At 47.5% G+C, this 19,850-nt stretch overlaps 1 protein-coding gene across 1 annotated transcript in view; it reads left to right on the forward strand.

The window, feature by feature from the left end:
* Nucleotides 1-17,371: 17,371 nt before the first annotated feature.
* Nucleotides 17,372-19,850, forward strand: part of GNB1 (G protein subunit beta 1) — a 69,045-nt gene continuing 66,566 nt past the window's right edge. The window contains exon 1 of the mRNA XM_040427587.1: nucleotides 17,372-17,840. The gene's annotated coding sequence lies outside the window, so the exon portion shown is untranslated. The remainder of the gene's footprint in view (nucleotides 17,841-19,850) is intronic.

The following is a 19,850-nucleotide window of genomic DNA, read 5'->3' on the forward strand; positions in this document are numbered from 1 at the left end:
TATGAGTGCTACAGAGTGCTTCCGTGGTGCTTCTGGCTGTGCCTCCGCACCGCAAAAATGTAGCGCATGCACTACTTTTTCGCAGTGCGGAGGCACAGCCAGAAGCACCACGGAAGCACACTGTAGCACTCATATCCCCAATCCTGGACCCATTCACTTCAGCATGCGCTACTTTTTTGCGGTGCGGGCAGTCGGATGCGGATCGCGAACCCCATTCGCCTTTTTTCGGCATCTAGGTGTACAAAATCTAGTATATTCAATGTGCGTCTGGAATTATCTTGTAATTGTCTGCCTCTTACAAAACCCACTTGGTCTACGTGAGTGAGGGCTGAAATTATGGGGCCAGGCGATTTGCCAAAAGTATATTTTCGTATCAGTATTCAAGAGCGAGATCGGGCGGAATTTCTTTGTGTCATCTGAGGGGGGTCAGTTTTGGGGATGGTGACTATTGTCGCCTCCAACATCACTTTCGGGGGACAGCCTGTGGTCACTAATCGTTGAAAGATTTGACATAAATATGCGGAGAGCTCCTTCTGGAATGCCTTGTAGTATGCATTTGAAAACCCGTCTGGGCCGGGGGGCTTTATTATTGGGCAATTTTTAATAACCCCTAGGATCTCTGCCTCCGTTACAGGGGAGTTTAGGTCCTCTAGCTGGGTATTGGTGAGGCTTGGAAGTTTTAGGGAACATAAAGATTGATCAATAGCTACTGGTGTTTGAGGAGATGGTTCCGACTGTGGTGTCAGGTTGTAGAGGGCTTCATAAAAGCTCTTAAAGGAATTCGCAATTCCTTGCGGGTCCATTATCCTCTTACCCGACGGCCTCGACGTGAGAAATGGGATCTTAGCTTTAGAGGCTCTTTCCTTCAATCTACGGGCTAATAGTTTCCCTGATTTATTGTCTTGTGCATAGTAGGACGCATTTAAGGTTTTTAGACGCTTCTCATAGTTATAGAGTTGGGTCGCTATATTGATGGAGGGATTAGTTTTGTTACAAGACTCCAAGGATCGGATCTGTGATGTCAGCGCGGTAATGCGCTCCTCTCGGTCCTTCTTTGCCTTATGCCCAGATTTGATGAACAAGCCCCTCATGAACGCTTTGTGGGCGTTCCACAGAGAGAAGGGGTTTGACACAGATCCATCATTTAGACGAAAGAATTCCCCTAACCCCTCTTGTAATGTTATCTTAAGCTTGGGGTGTTCCAACAAAAATGTGTTATTGCGCCACGGCGAGTAAGGGGGTCTGTTGTTAGTTTCGCTAATAGTCAATGTAATGGGCGCATGGTCAGACCTCGTGATTAGTTCTATTGAAGAGTATGTGGCATTGCGTAAGAGGTTGCGGTCCACCAGAAAGATGTCTATTCTGGAGTAAGATTGATGGGCGCTGGAAAAGAAGGAGTAATCTTTTTCTCTGTCATAATGGAGCCTCCAGATGTCATAGAGGTCTTCCCTCAGTAAAAGGGAGCTGAGACCCTGGGAGTGAACTCTAGTCCTGGATGTCGAGTCCATATGGGGATCTGATACTAAGTTAAAGTCGCCACCCCACAAGACTAGGCCTTGTTTAACTGCGTTCACCTTATTCATTAGCTTACGTAGGAAGTACAATTGGTGCTTATTTGGGACATATACAAAGACCATAGTGTATGTCACATTATTTATAGATGCTATCAAGATAATATATCGGCCATTCTGGTCTGCTATAGATCTGGACAACTGAAACGCAACCGTGTCCTTAATGGCAACCATAACGCCCCTCTGCTTTTTTGTATAGTGGGAGTGGAAAATATGAGGGAAACAAACGTTTTTTAGCCTATGAGCATCTGCCTGTAACAGATGCGTTTCAGTTGCGCAAATGACGCCACCTCCAAGGGCCTTTGCCTCCTTCCACAGCATAGACCTTTTAAATGGGCTATTCAAGCCCTTAGTGTTCACAGCAACTACTTTAAAGACCATAAGGAGAGAGGTCTACGCTGTGGAAGCATAACATAGTGTTAAACACAGTGTACTGCATTTGGGGGTTTCCCTTATTATTAAAGCCTGCGAGCGGCACATCCTGCGAGTGTACATAACTAAAATTAAAAAGAGAACAATTCTGCATAACTTAACTGAAAAACATAACAAATGAGAAATAATAGATCGACATGTAAAGCCGATGATCACCTGGTAGGGCATATACCACGGCTTATGGGAAATAACTTTGGAACACTTTTACTTATTCAGGCCATTCTGAGATTGTTTTCTCGTGACACATTATACTTCACGACAGTGCTAAATCTGAGTCAATATATCTTTCCTTTATTTGTAAAAAAAATAATCCCAAAATTACCAAAACTTTGGAAAAATTCACAATTTTCTAAAATTGAAATTCTCTACTTTTAAGACAGATAGTAATGCCTCATAAAATAGTTATCAGTCATCATTCCCCATATGTCTGCTTTATGTTGGCATCATTTTGTAAATCGGCATTTTATTTTTTTAGGACGTTAAAAGGCTTAAAAGTTTAGAAGCTATTTTTCAAATTTTCAACAAAATTTCCAAAACCATTTTTTAAGCACCAATTCAGTTATAAAGTGATTTTGAAAGGCTTACATAATGGAAACCACCCATAAAGGACCCCATTTTAGAAACTACACCCCTCAAATTATTCAAAACCGACGTTACAAACCTTGTTAACCCATTAGGTGTTCCACAAGAATTAAAGGAAAATGGAGGCGAAATTTGAAAATGTAATTTTTTATGCAGATTTTTCATGTAAATTTTTTCTTGCAACACAGAAACCTCAATATGCATTACTCTGATTATGCAGTTTACAGAAATACCCCATATGTGGTGGTAAACTGCTCTATGGGCACGTGGCAGTGGTCAGAAGGAAAAAAGCGCCATATGGATTTTGGAGGCAGATTTTGCTAGAATGTTTTTTGGGCACCATTCTGTATTTGAAGAGACCCTGACGTACCCCTATAGTGGAAACCCTGAAAAAATGACTCCATTTTGGAAACTACACCCTTCAAAGAATATATTAAGGGGGGTACTGAGCACTTTGACCCCCTAAGCGTTTTATGGAATTGTTGCTTTAGCCCCAAATTTTTCATTTTTCACAAGGGGTAACAGGATAAAAAGCACCCAAAATTTGTTACCCATTTTCTCCTGAATACGGCAACACCCCATATGTGGTGGTAAACTGCTGTGGGGGCACATGGCAGGACTCAGAACAGAAGGAGCGCCATATGTCTTTTGCAGCGCAGATTTTGATGGATTGGTTTATGGGTGCCATTGGTTTTTATTTTTAGAGTGATTGTCTAATGTGGGGGCTCATTTTTTGCGGGATGAGGTGACCTTTTCTTATTGGTACCATTTTAGGGTACATAAGACTTTTTGATCGCTTGGTATTACACTTTTTGTGAGGCAAGGTGTCGTTTTTTTATTTTTATAACAGCATTTACCTGAGGGGGCATCTCATGTGATATTTTTATAGAGCAGGTTGGTTACAGACGTGACGAAACCTAATACGTCATTTTTATTTTTGTTAAGTTTTACACAGTTAATGCATTTTTGAATAGAATGACAGTTTGCGGGATGAGATGACAGTTTGATTGGTACCATTTTGGGCTAAATACGCCTTTTTGATTGCTTGGTATTACACTTTTTGTGAGGGAAGATGACCAAAAATGGCTGGTTTGGCACGATTTTTTTTATTTTTTACTGCATTCACCTGACAGGGTGGATTATGTGATATTTTTATAGAGCCGGTCGATACGGACACGGCAATACCTAATACCTATTTATTTTTCCTATTTTAAAAAATATATATATATTACTTAATTATGGGAAAAAAACGCTTTTTTTTTACTTGAAACTTTTATTTTTTTTATTATGCAAAACTTTATTTCAGCACTTTACCATATCCATCCATATAGCACATTATATAGTGAATCAGCTGATGTGCACCAATACCAGAGATCATACCTTGATCTTTACAGTATAATTTTTTATTGTATTTTAGGTATATTTTAGGCGCAATTTTATTAACATATAATTTTATTATATAAAGACATCTACTATACACATGCCAGCTGGTGAGTGCCTGTTTTTATTTTGAATCAAAACTTTATTTTAACATTTTTTTTAAACTTTCCCCCCCCACAACAAATTTTGGGGGTCTGATCCCCTGTACAATGCTTTACAAGGGAAATTCAGAAGGGGACCTATGGATGACGGCTAGGTCATTATGTACCCAGCTAGCAGTGTGAAGAGGGCTCATGCAGACCCCTGGGCATCGGCCTACCAGGAAATTTTCCTGTAGGGTCTATGGCCAGTCCGTCCCTGGTGGGCAATGTTGAATGCAATTTGCACCCTAAAATCCTAACAGCAATGCAACATTCTGATTTTTATGTCTCACCATGCAGTCCTAGCCTTCCAAGAAGAATAACAAAGGAACTGCACAACAAAGAGTTAAAGGGGTTGTGACAAGTATTAAAGTTATTGTCACGGATGGTGTACAGGAAACAAGACAATGCAATATAATCAATGACTCACTGGATCCACAACTAAGGAACAAAAGGGAGACCCCTGCATGAGACCTGCCACTCTCCCTGACTGCTCAGCCTATGCGAACACCCCAAAGGTGGATGGGCGCATATCCACGTACCTCGGCTATCTAATACCTGAAGACCCTACAATAGTGAGGGGACACGACCACCGGCTCCCTACAGCAGACAGAAAATCACAAATAAAGGAACAGCACTTATCTTGCAGAGGACTGGGAAATAGGAACAGCATGCACACACACTCCAGGAAGTTGTATAAGCCGCACACTACTGCATTATGGGGAGGAACTTAAAGGGAAGCAATCAGTCCAACTGCATGACAGCTGAGATAGACTAACGAGATGAGGAACTGAAACCAAAACAAAGAAACTCAAGGAGGAGGATCTGGAAGGCTCCTGTCAGAGCTTCTCAGCTGTCTGGTTGTGACAGTACCCCTCCCTCTACGAGTGGACTCCGGACACTCAGAGCCCACCTTCTCAGGATGGGACCTATGGAAAGCCCTGATGAGACGAGTGGCCTTAATGTCCGTCACTGGGACCCACATCCTCTCCTCAGGACCATAACCCTCCCAATGAACGAGGTACTGGAGGGAACCGCGGACAAGACGAGAATCCACAATCCTAGAGACCTGAAATTCAAGATTTCCATCAACCATAATCGGAGGAGGAGGCAAAGGCGAGGGTACAATAGGTTGAACATAAGGTTTCAATAAGGACTTATGGAAAACATTATGGATCTTCCAAGTCTGAGGAAGATCAAGACGGTAGGCAACAGGATTGATGACAGACAGGATCTTGTAAGGCCCAATAAACCTAGGACCCAACTTCCAGGAGGGAACCTTCAATTTGATATTTTTGGTAGACAACCACACCAGATCACCAACATTCAGGTCCGGACCAGGCACACGTCTCTTATCTGCCACACGCTTATATCTCTCACTCATGCTCTTTAGATTATCCTGAATCTTTTGCCAAATAGATGACAAAGACGAGGAGAATCTGTCCTCATCAGGTAAACCAGAAGACCCCTCTCCCGAGAAAGTCCCAAACTGCGGATGAAACTCATATGCACCAAAAAATGGTGACTTATCAGAGGACTCCAGACGACGGTTATTTAAAGCAAACTCAGCAAGGGACAAAAAAGAACACCAATCCTCCTGATTCTCCGCCACAAAACAGCGCAGATATGTCTCCAGATTCTGATTGACGCGCTCTGTCTGGCCATTCGACTGCGGGTGGAAAGCAGAAGAGAATGACAACCGAACCCCCAAGCGAGAACAGAAAGCCTTCCAGAATCTGGAAACAAACTGCGTGCCCCTATCAGAGACTATGTCTGAAGAAATACCATGCAATTTGACAATGTGGTCAATAAATGCCTGCGCCAGCGTCTTAGCATTGGGCAAACCAGGAAAAGGGATGAAATGCACCATTTTGCTAAAACGGTCCACCACCACCAGAATCACAGTCTTCCCCGAGGAACGAGGCAAGTCCGTTATGAAGTCCATGGACAGATGTGTCCAAGGACGGGAAGGAATGGGTAAGGGAAGGAGAGGACCTGATGGCCGTGAATGAGGGACTTTGGCACGAGCGCAAGTCTCGCAAGCTGCCACAAAACCCTCAACCGACTTACGAAGCGCAGGCCACCAGAATCTCCGAGCGATGAGATCCAGTGTGGCTCTTGCCCCCGGGTGCCCAGCAAGGACCGTATCGTGGTGTTCCTTAAAAATCTTGTGTCTCAAAGCGAGAGGCACAAACAACCTCCCAGGAGGACAAAGATCAGGAGCCTCTGACTGCGCTGCCTGCACCTCTGCCTCCAATTCAGGAAAAAAAGCAGAGACCACCACACCTTCAGCCAAAATGGGACCCGGGTCTTCAAAATTCCCACCTCCCGGAAAACAACGTGACAGGGCATCTGCCTTCACATTCTTAACCCCAGGGCGGAACGTGACAACAAAATTAAACCTTGAAAAGAACAAAGACCATCTGGCCTGTCTCGGGTTCAGACGCTTGGCTGACTCCAAGTAGGCCAGATTTTTATGGTCAGTAAACACGGTAATAGGGTGTCTGGCTCCCTCTAGCCAATGGCACCATTCCTCAAAAGCCAACTTGATGGCCAACAATTCCCTATCTCCCACATCATAATTTCTCTCTGCGGAGGAGAGTTTCTTTGAGAAAAAGGCACATGGTTGCCATTTGGCAGGAGAGGAACCCTGAGACAAGACCGCACCCACCCCTACCTCAGAAGCATCAACCTAAACTATGAAGGGTAACGAAATATCAGGTTGTACCAGGATGGGAGCGGAAGCAAAACTCTCCTTGATATTAGAAAAGGCCTTACGCGCCTCTACCGACCAGGAAGAAAAATCTACCCCCTTTCTGGTCATATCAGTGAGTGGTTTAACAACAAAGGAATAATTCAAAATAAATTTCCTGTAATAATTGGCAAAGCCCAAAAAACGCATCAGCGCCTTCTGATTCTCAGGAAGCTCCCACTCAAGCACAGCGCGGACCTTCTCGGGGTCCATGCGAAAACCAGAAGCGGAGAGAAGAAACCCCAGAAATTGAATTTCTGGAACCGCAAACACACATTTTTCCAGTTTCGCGTATAATTTATTCTCCCGCAGGATGAGCAAGACCTGACGTAAGTGTTCCTTATGAGTCTTGAAATCAGGAGAAAAAATCAAAATGTCATCCAAATACACTAATACAAATTTTCCCATTAAATGATAAAAAATGCTGTTCACGAAATGCTGAAAAACAGCTGGGGCATTCATCAAACCAAAAGGCATAACCAAATTCTCAAAATGGCCCTCAGGGGTATTGAAAGCCGTCTTCCATTCGTCTCCTTCTCTGACCCTGACCAAGTTGTATGCCCCTCTTAGGTCTAATTTGGAAAAGACTTTAGCCCCAACAACCTGGTTAAACAGGTCCGGGATCAGAGGAAGCGGATAAGGGTCACGAATAGTGATACTGTTCAGCTCCCTGAAATCCAGACAAGGTCTTAAAGAACCATCTTTTTTCTTAACAAAAAAAAAACCAGCGGCAACAGGTGACTTCGAGGGTCGTATGTGTCCTTTTCTCAGACTCTCAGAGATATAAGCACGCATAGCGACCCTCTTAGGTTGGGAAAGATTGTATAAACGAGATTTAGGTAGCTTGGCGCCTGGGATGAGATTAATAGGGCAATCGTACTCCCTGTGCGGGGGCAAATCCTGAACTCCACTTTCAGAGAAGACATCCGAAAATTCTGAGAGGAAAGGTGGTACAGTCTTAGTAGAAACCTCAGAAACAGATATCGTGAGGCAATTCTCTCTGCAAAAGTCACTCCAACCATTTATTTGCCTCGCTTGCCAATCAATAGTGGGGTTATGTTTAGTGAGCCAGGGTAGCCCCAACACTAGAGGAGTAGGCAAACCGCTAAGGACGAAACATGACACATCCTCAACATGAGCATCACTCACAATTAAACGGATATTGTGAACTATGCCCTTTAATGATTTCTGAGAAAGTGGAGCGGAATCAATAGCAAAAACAGGAATATCCTTTCCCAAAGTGCATACCTGGAAACCATGAGTTATTGCAAATTGATTATCAATGAGATTGACAGCTGCTCCACTATCCACAAAAATCTCACAAAAAATGCTCTTGCTCTCTAGCGCCACCCTAGCAGGCAGGACAAAACGGGAACTACAAGCAAACGGAAAATCTTCAATTTCCGCCTCAACCCTGCCAATAGTAACAGACGGAACATTTTTAAAAGATTTTTTCCTTTTTGTTTCTTTATTACTCCCAGAAGACTGCCTGAATCTCCTAGAGGGACAAACATTTGCCAAATGATTTATACCTCCACAACAAAAACAAACCCTCCCATGCGGGCTGAATCCTCTATTGTCAGAGGCAATCAACCCCAGCTGCATGGGCTCCTGCTCAGAAGGGGCTGACAGCGACTGAGACCCCTGCGCACAGAATGAGACCGCTGCACTGTCCCGGGACTGAGTATGACAGGAAGGAGAGATCTCTCCTCTCTCTCTAAGACGCCTGTCAATACGAACGGCCTGAGACATAGCAGAATCCAAGGAGGTAGGTCTCTCATGAAAGGCAAATGCATCCTTCAATCCCTCTGAAAGACCATGGCAAAATTGACTTCGGAGTGCAGCATCATTCCAACCAGTATCAGCTGCCCATCTTCGAAATTCTGAGCAGTATATCTCTGCGGATTGTTTACCCTGGCATAACAGACGTAGTCTAGACTCAGCCAGAGCAATACGATCCGGATCATCATATATCTGACCCAGGGCTAAAAATAATTCATCCACTGAACGGAGGGGCCGTGCCCCCTCCGGCAGCGAAAAGGCCCAGGACTGAGCGTTACCCCTGAGCAGCGATATAATGATCCCCACCCTCCGTTCCTCATCACCAGAGGAATGGGGAAGAAGGCGAAAATGGAGTTTGCAAGCCTCTCTAAAAACGCACAAAATACTCACTACCCCCGGAGAACATATCCGGGAGCGAGATCTTAGGCTCAGAACAAACTCCATGAACGCAAGCTGAACCGGTCACTTGAAACTGAGAAAAAGTCTTACGGAGATCAGCTACCTCCAATGAAAAACCCTGGAAGCGTTCAGCCAAAAGTGAAACCGGATCCATGCTTGAGACGGTTTTGGCGGCTTATAATGTCACGGATGGTGTACAGGAAACAAGACAATGCAATATAATCAATGACTCACTGGATCCACAACTAAGGAACAAAAGGGAGACCCCTGCATGAGACCTGCCACTCTCCCTGACTGCTCAGCCTATGCGAACACCCCAAAGGTGGATGGGCGCATATCCACGTACCTCGGCTATCTAATACCTGAAGACCCTACAATAGTGAGGGGACACGACCACCGGCTCCCTACACTAGACACGGAGGGAGTCAGGATCTCCTGAAATCCAGCAGACAGAAAATCACAAATAAAGGAACAGAACTTATCTTGCAGAGGACTGGGAAATAGGAACAGCAGGCACACACACTCCAGGAAGTTGTATAAGCCGCACACTACTGCATTATGGGGAGGAACTTAAAGGGAAGCAATCAGTCCAACTGCATGACAGCTGAGATAGACTAACGAGATGAGGAACTGAAACCAAAACAAAGAAACTCAAGGAGGAGGATCTGGAAGGCTCCTGTCAGAGCTTCTCAGCTGTCTGGTTGTGACAGTTATCCCCTAACCACACTTTAAGGGGTAATAACTGATCAGTTGGGTTCCGACTTCTGAGACCCCCACTGATCCTATTTTCTCATCCTGGTGGAATGACAGGCCAAGCACTTTGGATGAAGCCAAACACAGTGCTCGGCTATTTCCAACAGTTCCAAAGAGAATGAATGGAGCGACCGAGAGCATCCTTAGTCTGCCGCTCCATCAGGGTGGGAACATGGGATTTCCACCAATCAGTTAGTTATCCTTGGTTTTGTGAATAGGAGATAACTTTCATACTCTCGCACAACCCCTTTAAGAGAAAAGATGCTCCAGCTTGATTAGGGAGCCTAATTCCTCAGGCTGGGTCTCCACGGCTAAGCCACGATGCAGAGTCTGCAACCCTGCCCACCCATGGTGGTCAGTGGCCATACGAATTTGGGGGTCAAAGGGGTTATCCAATCCTATAAAAGGCCCCCCAATATGCCGGGCCCCCCCACACTGAATATACTTACCTGGGTCCCCACTCCCTGCGCCGCTTCTGGTACCCTCACCGCTGCTGCTTCTCCCCGTGCGCGGATGAAAACATCCCTTGTTGGGGGGGAGGAGCCAATGGCAGGCAGGGACGGGGACAAGTCTCCCTAGGATCGCGGGTGACACTAAGGAGGCTCGACCCCATCCCTGCCTGCCATTGGCTTCCCCCCCTCCTCCCGATGTTTTCATCCACGCACGGGGAGAAGCAGCAGCGGCGGTGCGGGGACTAGGAGCGGCGCAGGGAACAGGGACCTAGGTAAGTATATTCAGTGTGGGGGGCTTTTTATAGGATTGGATAACCCCTTTAATGGAGGTATCGCCTTCAAATTCGATTGGCCACTAGCTGCAGCAGGTGGAAGGGGTTTTGGCCACATGCAGCAGCCACATTGCAGGGAACCCAACCCCAATGAATAATTATAAATGGACACTCCATTTTATCCCTATAAGATGTACAGTATCTCTCTATGTGTACCCTCACCCAAGGCTTGTTACAGCTGTGTTTGTCGGCTATAGAAAGCACATTTGTTTGAATTTGCATAATCTTCAAAATGTAAATCTTGAATACATCTTGTTACACCAATGTAAATTCAGCTATGGAAATGAGTCTTCTCCTTTCTGTTTAAGGAGCTGTATGTATTGTTTCATGGAAATGCTGTGGTGTGCGCTGAAAAACAACTATTAGCACACATGTAGCATGTCCTATATGTGAGAACGTGTCAGGCTGTGTTCACATGGCTTTATAGTCTCGTGTAAACAGATCAGATGGAAATCCAAGACTGGGCCACGCGTTTCTCCAGCAGATTTACAGTGTATGGCTAACCCGCCTCGTTTATGGCACATGCACACGGCAGTCTAGTTTTTTGCAGATTTTCCACAAGGATTTTGATGCGTTCCCCTACCAAATTCTGCGTGTGCTACTTGTGGATTTTAACTCGAATTTGCCCCAGATCTGCACTTAAAATTAGCACACAAAAAAACGTAATTAGACTTACTGGCAATTCTGGTTCCTTGAGTCCACCATGACTGCTTAACCATGAGATTGACCCCTTGACCTCTGTAGGGGCAGGAACACAGAGAGTTTAAAAGGCCACCACCCACTCTCACCCTCGGTGTTTACAAATTACCAAGTGGGTGCAGCCCAAGGGACAGGAAACACTGAGGGTGAGAGTGGGTGGTGGCCTTTTAAACTCTCTGTGTTCCTGCCCCTACAGAGGTCAAGGGGTCAATCTCATGGTTAAGCAGTCATGGTGAACGAAATGGAAAATTGACATGCCGCGGATTTCAAATCTGCACTGCGGGTCAATTTCCGCACAGTGTAAATAAGATATTAAAAATCTCATCTACTTAGCTGGTACTGTATTACGCTGTGGATTTGCCAGACAAAAATCCATGTGGAAGAACCACGCGTAAAACGCATCGTGTGCGTATACCCTTAGAATTGACATGTCCCTTCCTAGTGCAGATTTTAAATGTGCATGGAGGAAATCTGCAGCCATATAACCAGCAGTGCAGATTCCCATTGAGATGGATTACACATGAATTTTGGTGTGGACTATGTACTACATTTTGTGTGTAAATCCTGCTTCATGAACATACCCTGAGACCTCATATATTACTTTTTTTTTCAGTGGCATAGCTATGGGGGGTGTTTATAAGCAGCCACGGAACCGTGGTCTGGGAGTTGGTTATGACCAATAGCCTGTCTTCTACAGGGAAGTATAACAATATTAGGCCTCATTCACGCGACCGCGGATCCGCAAAACATGGACATTGGCCGTGTGCACCATACATTGCTGTGCAGACCCACTGACCCCTTCTATGTACTTCCGGGGCCGTGCAGCCTCACTGCAGAAGATAGGACATGTCCTATCTTAGGTCGCATCTTGCGGACCCATTGAAGTCAAAGGGTCTGCACTGCCATGCGCGTTGCACACGGCCGGTGCCTGTTTCGCAAATCCAGGTCCGCAAAACGGACATGGTCATGTGAATCCACCCTTAAAGGGACACTTTCATTAAAAAAAAATTAAATCACATGCTAGCAGCCTATATGTGAATATTTAATGTCATTTTTTTTTTGGGGGGGGGGGGGGGGGGTAAACCGGGTGGATATAATTTTTGAAGTGGCTGCATGCGTTCTATTTCCTGTCCTGGCTTTTATCTTCCGCCTTTGGATTTTTAGCGTTGCAAACAGCCTCGCTTAACTTTCTCAGTCGGACCATTCACTCAGACCAGAGATGGAAGGGGATGAGTGACTCAATTAGAGCCTCACACCTTACACGGATAAGCGCAATGCTCTTCTTTGGGCATCTTTCTCAAGGCCTATCAGGAGAACAATACAGATGTCATACTGTTATCCCAATTCTACATCTACTATTATCACAAGGATTAAACACACGATAACCAATTCCCTTCACTGCAGCAGTAAACTAAATATGGATTACCTATCTACATAGGAGATCTCACCATTTCTGTTGACGGAAGGACAATATTTTGTATTTCCTTTTCAATGGCATAATACTGCCAAAATGAAAAAAAAAAAATCCTTTAAAAAATATATTTCCTACGAACATTAAAGGGGTTCTGCACTTTGTTTAAACTGATGATCTATCCTCTGGATAGATCATCAGCATCTGATCGGCGGGGGTCCGACACCCGGGACCCCCGCCGATCAGCTGTTTGAGAAGGCCGCGGCGCTCCAGGAGCGCTGCGGCCTTCTCACTGTTTACCGCAGGCCCAGTGACGTCACGACTAGTATCAACTGGCCTGGGCGGGGCTAAGCTCCATTCAAGTGAACGGGACCCCCGCCGATCAGAAGCTGATGATCTATCCAGAGGATAGATCATTACTTTAAACAAAGTGTAGAACCCCTTTAAGTTAAAAATACTCCTTTCAGATGGAGGTGTCCCTTTAATGGGAAGTGTTGAGGGGTGATGGAGATGGAATAATAATGCACAGAGCTGTCTCACTTTTGGAATGTATGCAGTTGCTATGCGGCATGCACACAATGGGGCAGATTTCAAAAGATATTGTAAATGTGCACAGCCAAGCCCTTTTTTTGGACTAGGGGCAGATAAATTCTCAAAACCTAGGTTCACCATATCGTGAAACATTTTGGCATAATGTATATAAAAATCTAGGACCTTATTATGTGAGCTACTGAGGGGGAGATTTATCAAACTGGTGTAAAGTAGAACTGGCATAGTTGCCCATAGCAACCAATCAGATTCCACCTTTCATTTTTCAGAGCTCCTTTGGAAAATGTAAGGTGGAATCTGATTGGTTGCTATGAACAACTAAGCCAGTTCTACTTTACACCAGTTTGATAAATCTCCCCCTGAGTCTTGTTTTCTCACTACACAGCTAGTGGAATGAATGACGGATGGGAGGAGCACAAATACATTTTACACCCATGTATCCATTGACATTGCTGTGAAATTTGCTATCAAATGCCACTAACAGCTTCCCATTGACTTCAGTGGGAAACAGGCACATGGCTGCGTTGTTGTTTTTTTTCCACCACTGATTTCAAATCCACTCGAGAAGTGAGGTTTCTTCTCTGAAACCAATTTGATGATAGTTATCCATAGAAGTCTATCGGGATGCAGAAAATCCTCATCAAAAAACAAAAATGCATGCGCGGCCGCCCTCCATTCATTCCTACGGTAGCAGGGAAACTAGCCGAGCACTGGTTCGGCTATTTCCATCAGCCCCATAGAAGTGAATGGAGGGTGGCTGCACATGCGTGGTGGGTCCTCCAGGACCAGTATAGGTGCGTGTCCCAGAGGTGGGACCTGCACCTATCAGACATTGGGGCCATATCCTAACGATATACCCCCAATGTATGAGATGGGAATACCCCTTTAAGTTGCAAATAATTCTGCAACAAAATCCACAGCGTGTGATGCACCCTAAAGGTCCCTTTACAGGGGGGCGATGATCTACAGGGATGCTCAACCTGCGGCCCTCCAGTTGTTGAAAAACTACAACCCCCAGCATGCCTGGACAGCCTACACCTATTAGGGCATGCTGGGAGTTGTAGTTTTAAAACAGCTGGAAGGCTGCAGGTTGACCATACCTGATCTAACGCTTCCTTCCCGACAATCTGCTGATCGCTAGTGGAAAAGACCGGCGCATTAACATGCAGCGATCTCCTCCAGAGTATGTGGAGGAGCGATCACTAAGGCTACTTTCACACTCGCGTTTGGTGCGGATCCGTCATGGATCTGCACCGATAATACAACGTCTGCATCCGTTCAGAACGGATCCGTTTGTATTATCTTTAACATAGCCAAGACGGATCCGTCTTGAACACCATTGAAAGTCAATGGGGGACGGATCCATTTTCTATTGTGCCAGATTGTGTCAGAGAAAACGGATCCGTCCCTATTGACTTACATGGTGTGTCAGGACGGATTCGTTTGGCTCAGTTTCGTCAGACGGACACCAAAACGCTGCAGGCAGCATTTTGGTGTCGGCCTCCAGAGCGGAATGGAGACTGATCGGAGACAAACTGATGCATTCTGAGCGGATCCTTTTCCATTCAGAATGCATTAGGGCAAAACTGAGCCCTGAACGGATCTCACAAACGGAAATCCAAAACGCCAGCGCTCGTCCCAATACAGACTCGTTGTTTCCCGGCAGAAGATCATGTTTACACAGCGAGAGCTGCCACCGGGAAACAAGGATTTTTTGCGCTGCACAAAAGATCTAATTACCCGATGAACGAGCTTTTCGCTCGTTCATCAGGTAATCGGCAGTGCATTTACACCGCCAGATCTTCGCTAATGAGCGTTGCTAGTAACGCTTGTTAGTGATGATCTGTTCAATTCTCGGCCCGTGTAAAGGGCCCTTAAATCAAACAGTTGGAGACATTTTGGGCTTAAGATAGCATTCGTTCACATCGTATGTGCCAAAATGCAGTGTGCGTAGAGATCTGGGCATGTTTAGCTTGGCTGAACACACGTTATTTCATTACAGGGGGTGATAAATGGCTGCCAGGCACCTCTCGAGCCACTTATCTTGAGTGGAACAAAGGATCTGACAGGTACAGTAGCTGATTCATAAGGAGACTGTCTGCCAGCATCCTTAGACATTGAATTGTTGTCGGATTTCACAAACCAGATCCCTCATCTGATCCCTACAGAAAAAGATTTACTTGATGAGCCAACGGGATCACAGAGACAAGGTTAGAGCTGCTTAGAGCGCCCCCATGGTCTATGTGCAATACAAGAAATAAAACACCCACATAAGGCTGCCTGCACGCGCTACGGTTTTTCAGCAAAGCGGCAGAGTAATACAGTAATACAGTACCAGCAAAGTGTATGAGATTTTCCTTTCCCTTGGGGGAATTGACGTGCAGATTTTGAAATCAGCAGCATGTCAATTCTTTGTACAGATCTTTTGCGCGGATTTCATCCTTTTCAATGCAAGCGTGAGATCTGCGGCAAAACCCCATCAAATCCTCAATGAAAACTGCAAATAACACATGCTTGCCCCTCTCCCATTCATGGACAGACTGGCCATAGACCCTACAGGGAAATTTCCTGGTGGGCCAATGCCCAAGGGGTAGTCTGAGCCCTCTTCACGGCCAATGGCTGGGCACATAACGATCTGATCCTCAGGGCAGCGATATAGTTGAATACTGCAGTGCTATTTGGTTCTGCTGGGGCGGTGTTTTGTGCTACACTACAGTATTGCAGTCCACCCATGTGAGAAAAAAATCAACCCGCAGGATACATGGGCATGCTGTCTGTTCCACCTGCCTTGTATAGGAAGGACATTTGAGCATGTTATGTGTGCCCCCTGCCTTCTATAGGATATGTGGTCAGGCTGTGTGTGCCCCCTGCCTTCTATAGGATATGTGGTTTGATGTATATGCGCTCTGTGTTGTATAGGATGTGGGCATTCTGTATGTACACTCTGCCTTGTATACGACATGTGGGCATGCTATGTGTCCACCCTGCCTCCTATAGGATGTGGGCATGCTGTGTGTGCCCCCTGCCTTGTACAGGATGTGGGCATGCTATGTGCCCACTGTCTTGTACAGGATTTGGGCACGTGCTGTGTGTCCTCTGCCTTGTACAGGATGTGGGCATGCTGTGTTCCCCCTGCCTTGAACAGGATGTGGGCATGCTGTGTGCCCCCTGCCTCCTATAAGATGTGGGCATGCTATGTGTGCCCCCTGCCTTGTACAGGATGCGGGCATGTGCTGTGTGTTCCCCCTGCCTTCTAAAGTTTTTGGGCATGTGCTGTGTGTGCCCCCTGCCTTGTACAGGATGTGGCCATGCTGTGTGTGCCCCTGCCTTGTACAGGATGTGGGCATGCTGTGTGTGTCCCCTGTCTTGTGCAGGATGTGGGCATGCTGTGTGTGCCCCTGCCTTGTACAGGATGTGTGCATGCTGTGTGCCCCCTGCCTCCTATAGGATGTGGCCATGCAATGTGTGCCCCCTGCCTTGTACAGGATTTGTAGATGCTGTGTGCCCCTGCCTTGTACAGTATTTGGTCATGTGCCCCCTGCCTTGTACAGGATGTGGCCATGCTATGTGTGCCCCTGCCTTGTACAGGATGTGGCCATGCTGTGTGCCCCTGCCTTGTAGAGGATGTGGCCATGCTGTGTCCCCCTGCCTTGTACAGTATTTGGGCATGTGCTGTGTGTGCCCCCTGCCTTGTACAGGATGTGGCCATGCTGTGTGCCCCTGCCTTGTAGAGGATGTGGCCATGCTGTGTCCCCCTGCCTTGTACAGTATTTGGGCATGTGCTGTGTGTGCCCCCTGCCTTGTACAGGATGTGGCCATGCTGTGTGCCCCTGCCTTGTACAGTATCTGGGCATGTGCTATGTGTGGCCCTGCCTTGTACAAGATTTGGGCATGTGCTGCGTGTGCCCCCTGCCTTGTACAGGATGTGGGCACACTGGCTATCTCAGTTATGGGGTGCACTGCACTTTCCTATAACCAGCAGCCACCCCTCCCCAGCACAGGCCCCTCAGCAGCAGCAGCCACTCCAGCTCTCTCTTCCTCCCAGTCACTCCATGCAGAGCGCTGCGTCATGACGTCGCCCCCCCACCCCTTCACGAGCCCGCCCCTTCCCCATTAGCCCCGCCCGCTCGTGCGTGGGGTTTCCCGGCGCTGTCCGCAGGGTTACCGCGCCCATCTCTGCTCGATGGCTGAAGGGATCTGAGGGGGACGGCGGTTTGTGCGCGTTGTTTTTTTTTTCCGCTTCTAGTCTTCGGCGGCAGTGCGGGCTGTCAGGCTGTGACACAGCACATCCACTCAGGAGGGGGATCTATCAGCTGCCGGGAACCAGAGAGAGGAACGAGAGGAAGCCGCTGCCCGCCCGCCCGTCCTCCCTCCCGTCACCGCCCAGCACGTCTCCTGCTCCCCTCATCCTCCCCGTCCCCCCTCCGGCCGCCCTTCACCTCCCAAACGCCCTCCTATAGTCTCGGGACACGCTGTGGGCCTCCGGGGGAAGGAAGGAAAGGCAGGAGGACTCGGTGATAGCGGACTGCAGCCCTTGGGGCACGAAGAGAGGCCGAGGAGGGGCGAGGAAACGGCCGTGGATGGTCACACGTCGGCTGCAGAGCAGGTAAGACGGGGGCGTCCTTTAACTCTCCCTTTAAGACATTCGATCCGTCGCCCGATACGATTTCGGTCAGATCGGTGACGCTATTGTGGCTGTGGACACTCCTCAGACGAATGGGCGATCAGCTGAGCTGTGCTTGGCCGCCTGCCATTGTGTCCTATGGTATCGGTGTCCCCCAGCAGCCGCCCCTCACCCACCCATCCCGGTGGGCGAGTGATCGGAGCAGACATTTGCCTTATTCACCCCCCCCCCCCCTTTTATTATATTAAAGATTTCAGATTTCTCCGACCCCCGCCTCCCTTCCCCCCATCAGAGAGGAAGCCAGCTGTTTGGGGGTGGGGGGAGGAAGGCACCGGGTGTTTTTTCCTGCTCTGGGCTGATATTTTCTATTTCTGCAGTGTTGTTACATTGTATGTGGGGGGGGGCAGCTGGCAACAATGTATCCGCTGCCCGGGGTGACACCTCTTATAATAGCCCCTGTGTCGGGGGTCGTCCGGCTTCTACTGGGGGTGGATGGCCGCCTGATGGAGGATTGTGGGTGCATAATTTAGTAATCCTTCTAGGTGGGGGTGTACCAGAGGGCACGAGCCTGGAGGGGGGGAGGGCTCTGTGGAGACATTTTATTAGAATCTGCTGTGTTCCTTATTTACATGGCTGTAGCCTCCGAAACCCCGGGCCGGATCCTCGTTTTTAATATTTTATTTTCCTTCCAAAAATTAGATTAGTAATCCGTCTGATCCGGCCAATTGTGGTTATGTAGGGGGCATGCATGGGCGCAAAATAATGGGGGACATATAGATTCTTACCCTTGAAGGCATTAGGGAAGGGAGGGACCTGCGAGGCATGTCGGGGTGTATGGTGGTGTACACATCGCAGGGGAGCCCCCATGATCATTTGAGGGGGTCCGGGTATGTGTGGGGGATGTAGGACCCATGAATGTTGCACTCAGCAAGGTGTCTCCGCAGCCGGTCGTCCCCCGTTATGATTTGAGGGGTCCGGGTATGTGTGGGGGATGTAGGACCCATGAATGTTGCACTCAGCAAGGTGTCTCCGCAGCCGGTCGTCCCCCGTTATGATTTGAGGGGTCCGGGTATGTGTGGGGGATGTAGGACCCATGAATGTTGCACCCAGCAAGGTGTCTCCGCAGCAGGTCGTCCCCCATGAATGTTGCACCCAGCACAGTGTGTAGCAGGGTAGCCCCTTCTGATTTGAGGGGTCCGGGTAGATGCCGGAATGGCTACACAACCCATGAATGGTGCCCCCTGCTCAGTGATTTGAGGGGTCAGGGTATTATGTCTGGTGGATGTGGCGAGGGTTGCACAACCCATACATGTTGCACCCAGCAAGGTGTCTGCAGCAGGTTGGCCCCCATTGAGGGGGTCAGGGTAGGCCTCCCCAGTGATGATTTTGAGGGCATCCATGGCCTTTCAGGTTGCTGCCTGGTATCAGACGCAGGCTGTTAACCCCTTTCTTCCTGCAGATCAGCCGCCCCCCGCTCCGGCTTGTTCCGTTCAGCTCTTTTTGCTTATCTTCCCCTTTGGTCTCTTGTTGTATGTCTCTTCACAGGAAATGGTAAAATGGGGAAGCTGAGCTGTAACCGTTAAATCCTGCCCCCCTCATTATGCGGCCGGCAGATAACCACCGCCACAAACAGCTGTATAATCCTTATCAAGATGCTGCGCCCGATAGTCGCGTTCCTGGCACTGGGGGAAACGGGCATCTTTTTTTTTCTTTTCTGTGCGCAGCTGGCCGCATGGAGAAATCTGCTGAGGGGAGTGGTGAGCGAGATACTGGAAGGAGAATGAATGGGAAGTGTCAGATCCTAGGCCCGGCGACTGCAACAAGATGGCGTCTCATTAGACTTCTCTTCCTTGTGTGCAGCCTCGCTTCTCCCCTAGTTACCATCTTCTAAGCGGCAGGCTTCAGCCTGGATTTTTGTTCCCCTTCGCATCTGTACGGCCGTTGTAATCGCCCCCCCCCCTTTGATTTTTATTTCAAGCCTCTTTCTGCCGG

This window comes from Bufo bufo, chromosome 1 (genome assembly GCF_905171765.1).
Source record: "Bufo bufo chromosome 1, aBufBuf1.1, whole genome shotgun sequence".
Classification (NCBI taxonomy): Eukaryota; Metazoa; Chordata; class Amphibia; order Anura; family Bufonidae; genus Bufo; species Bufo bufo.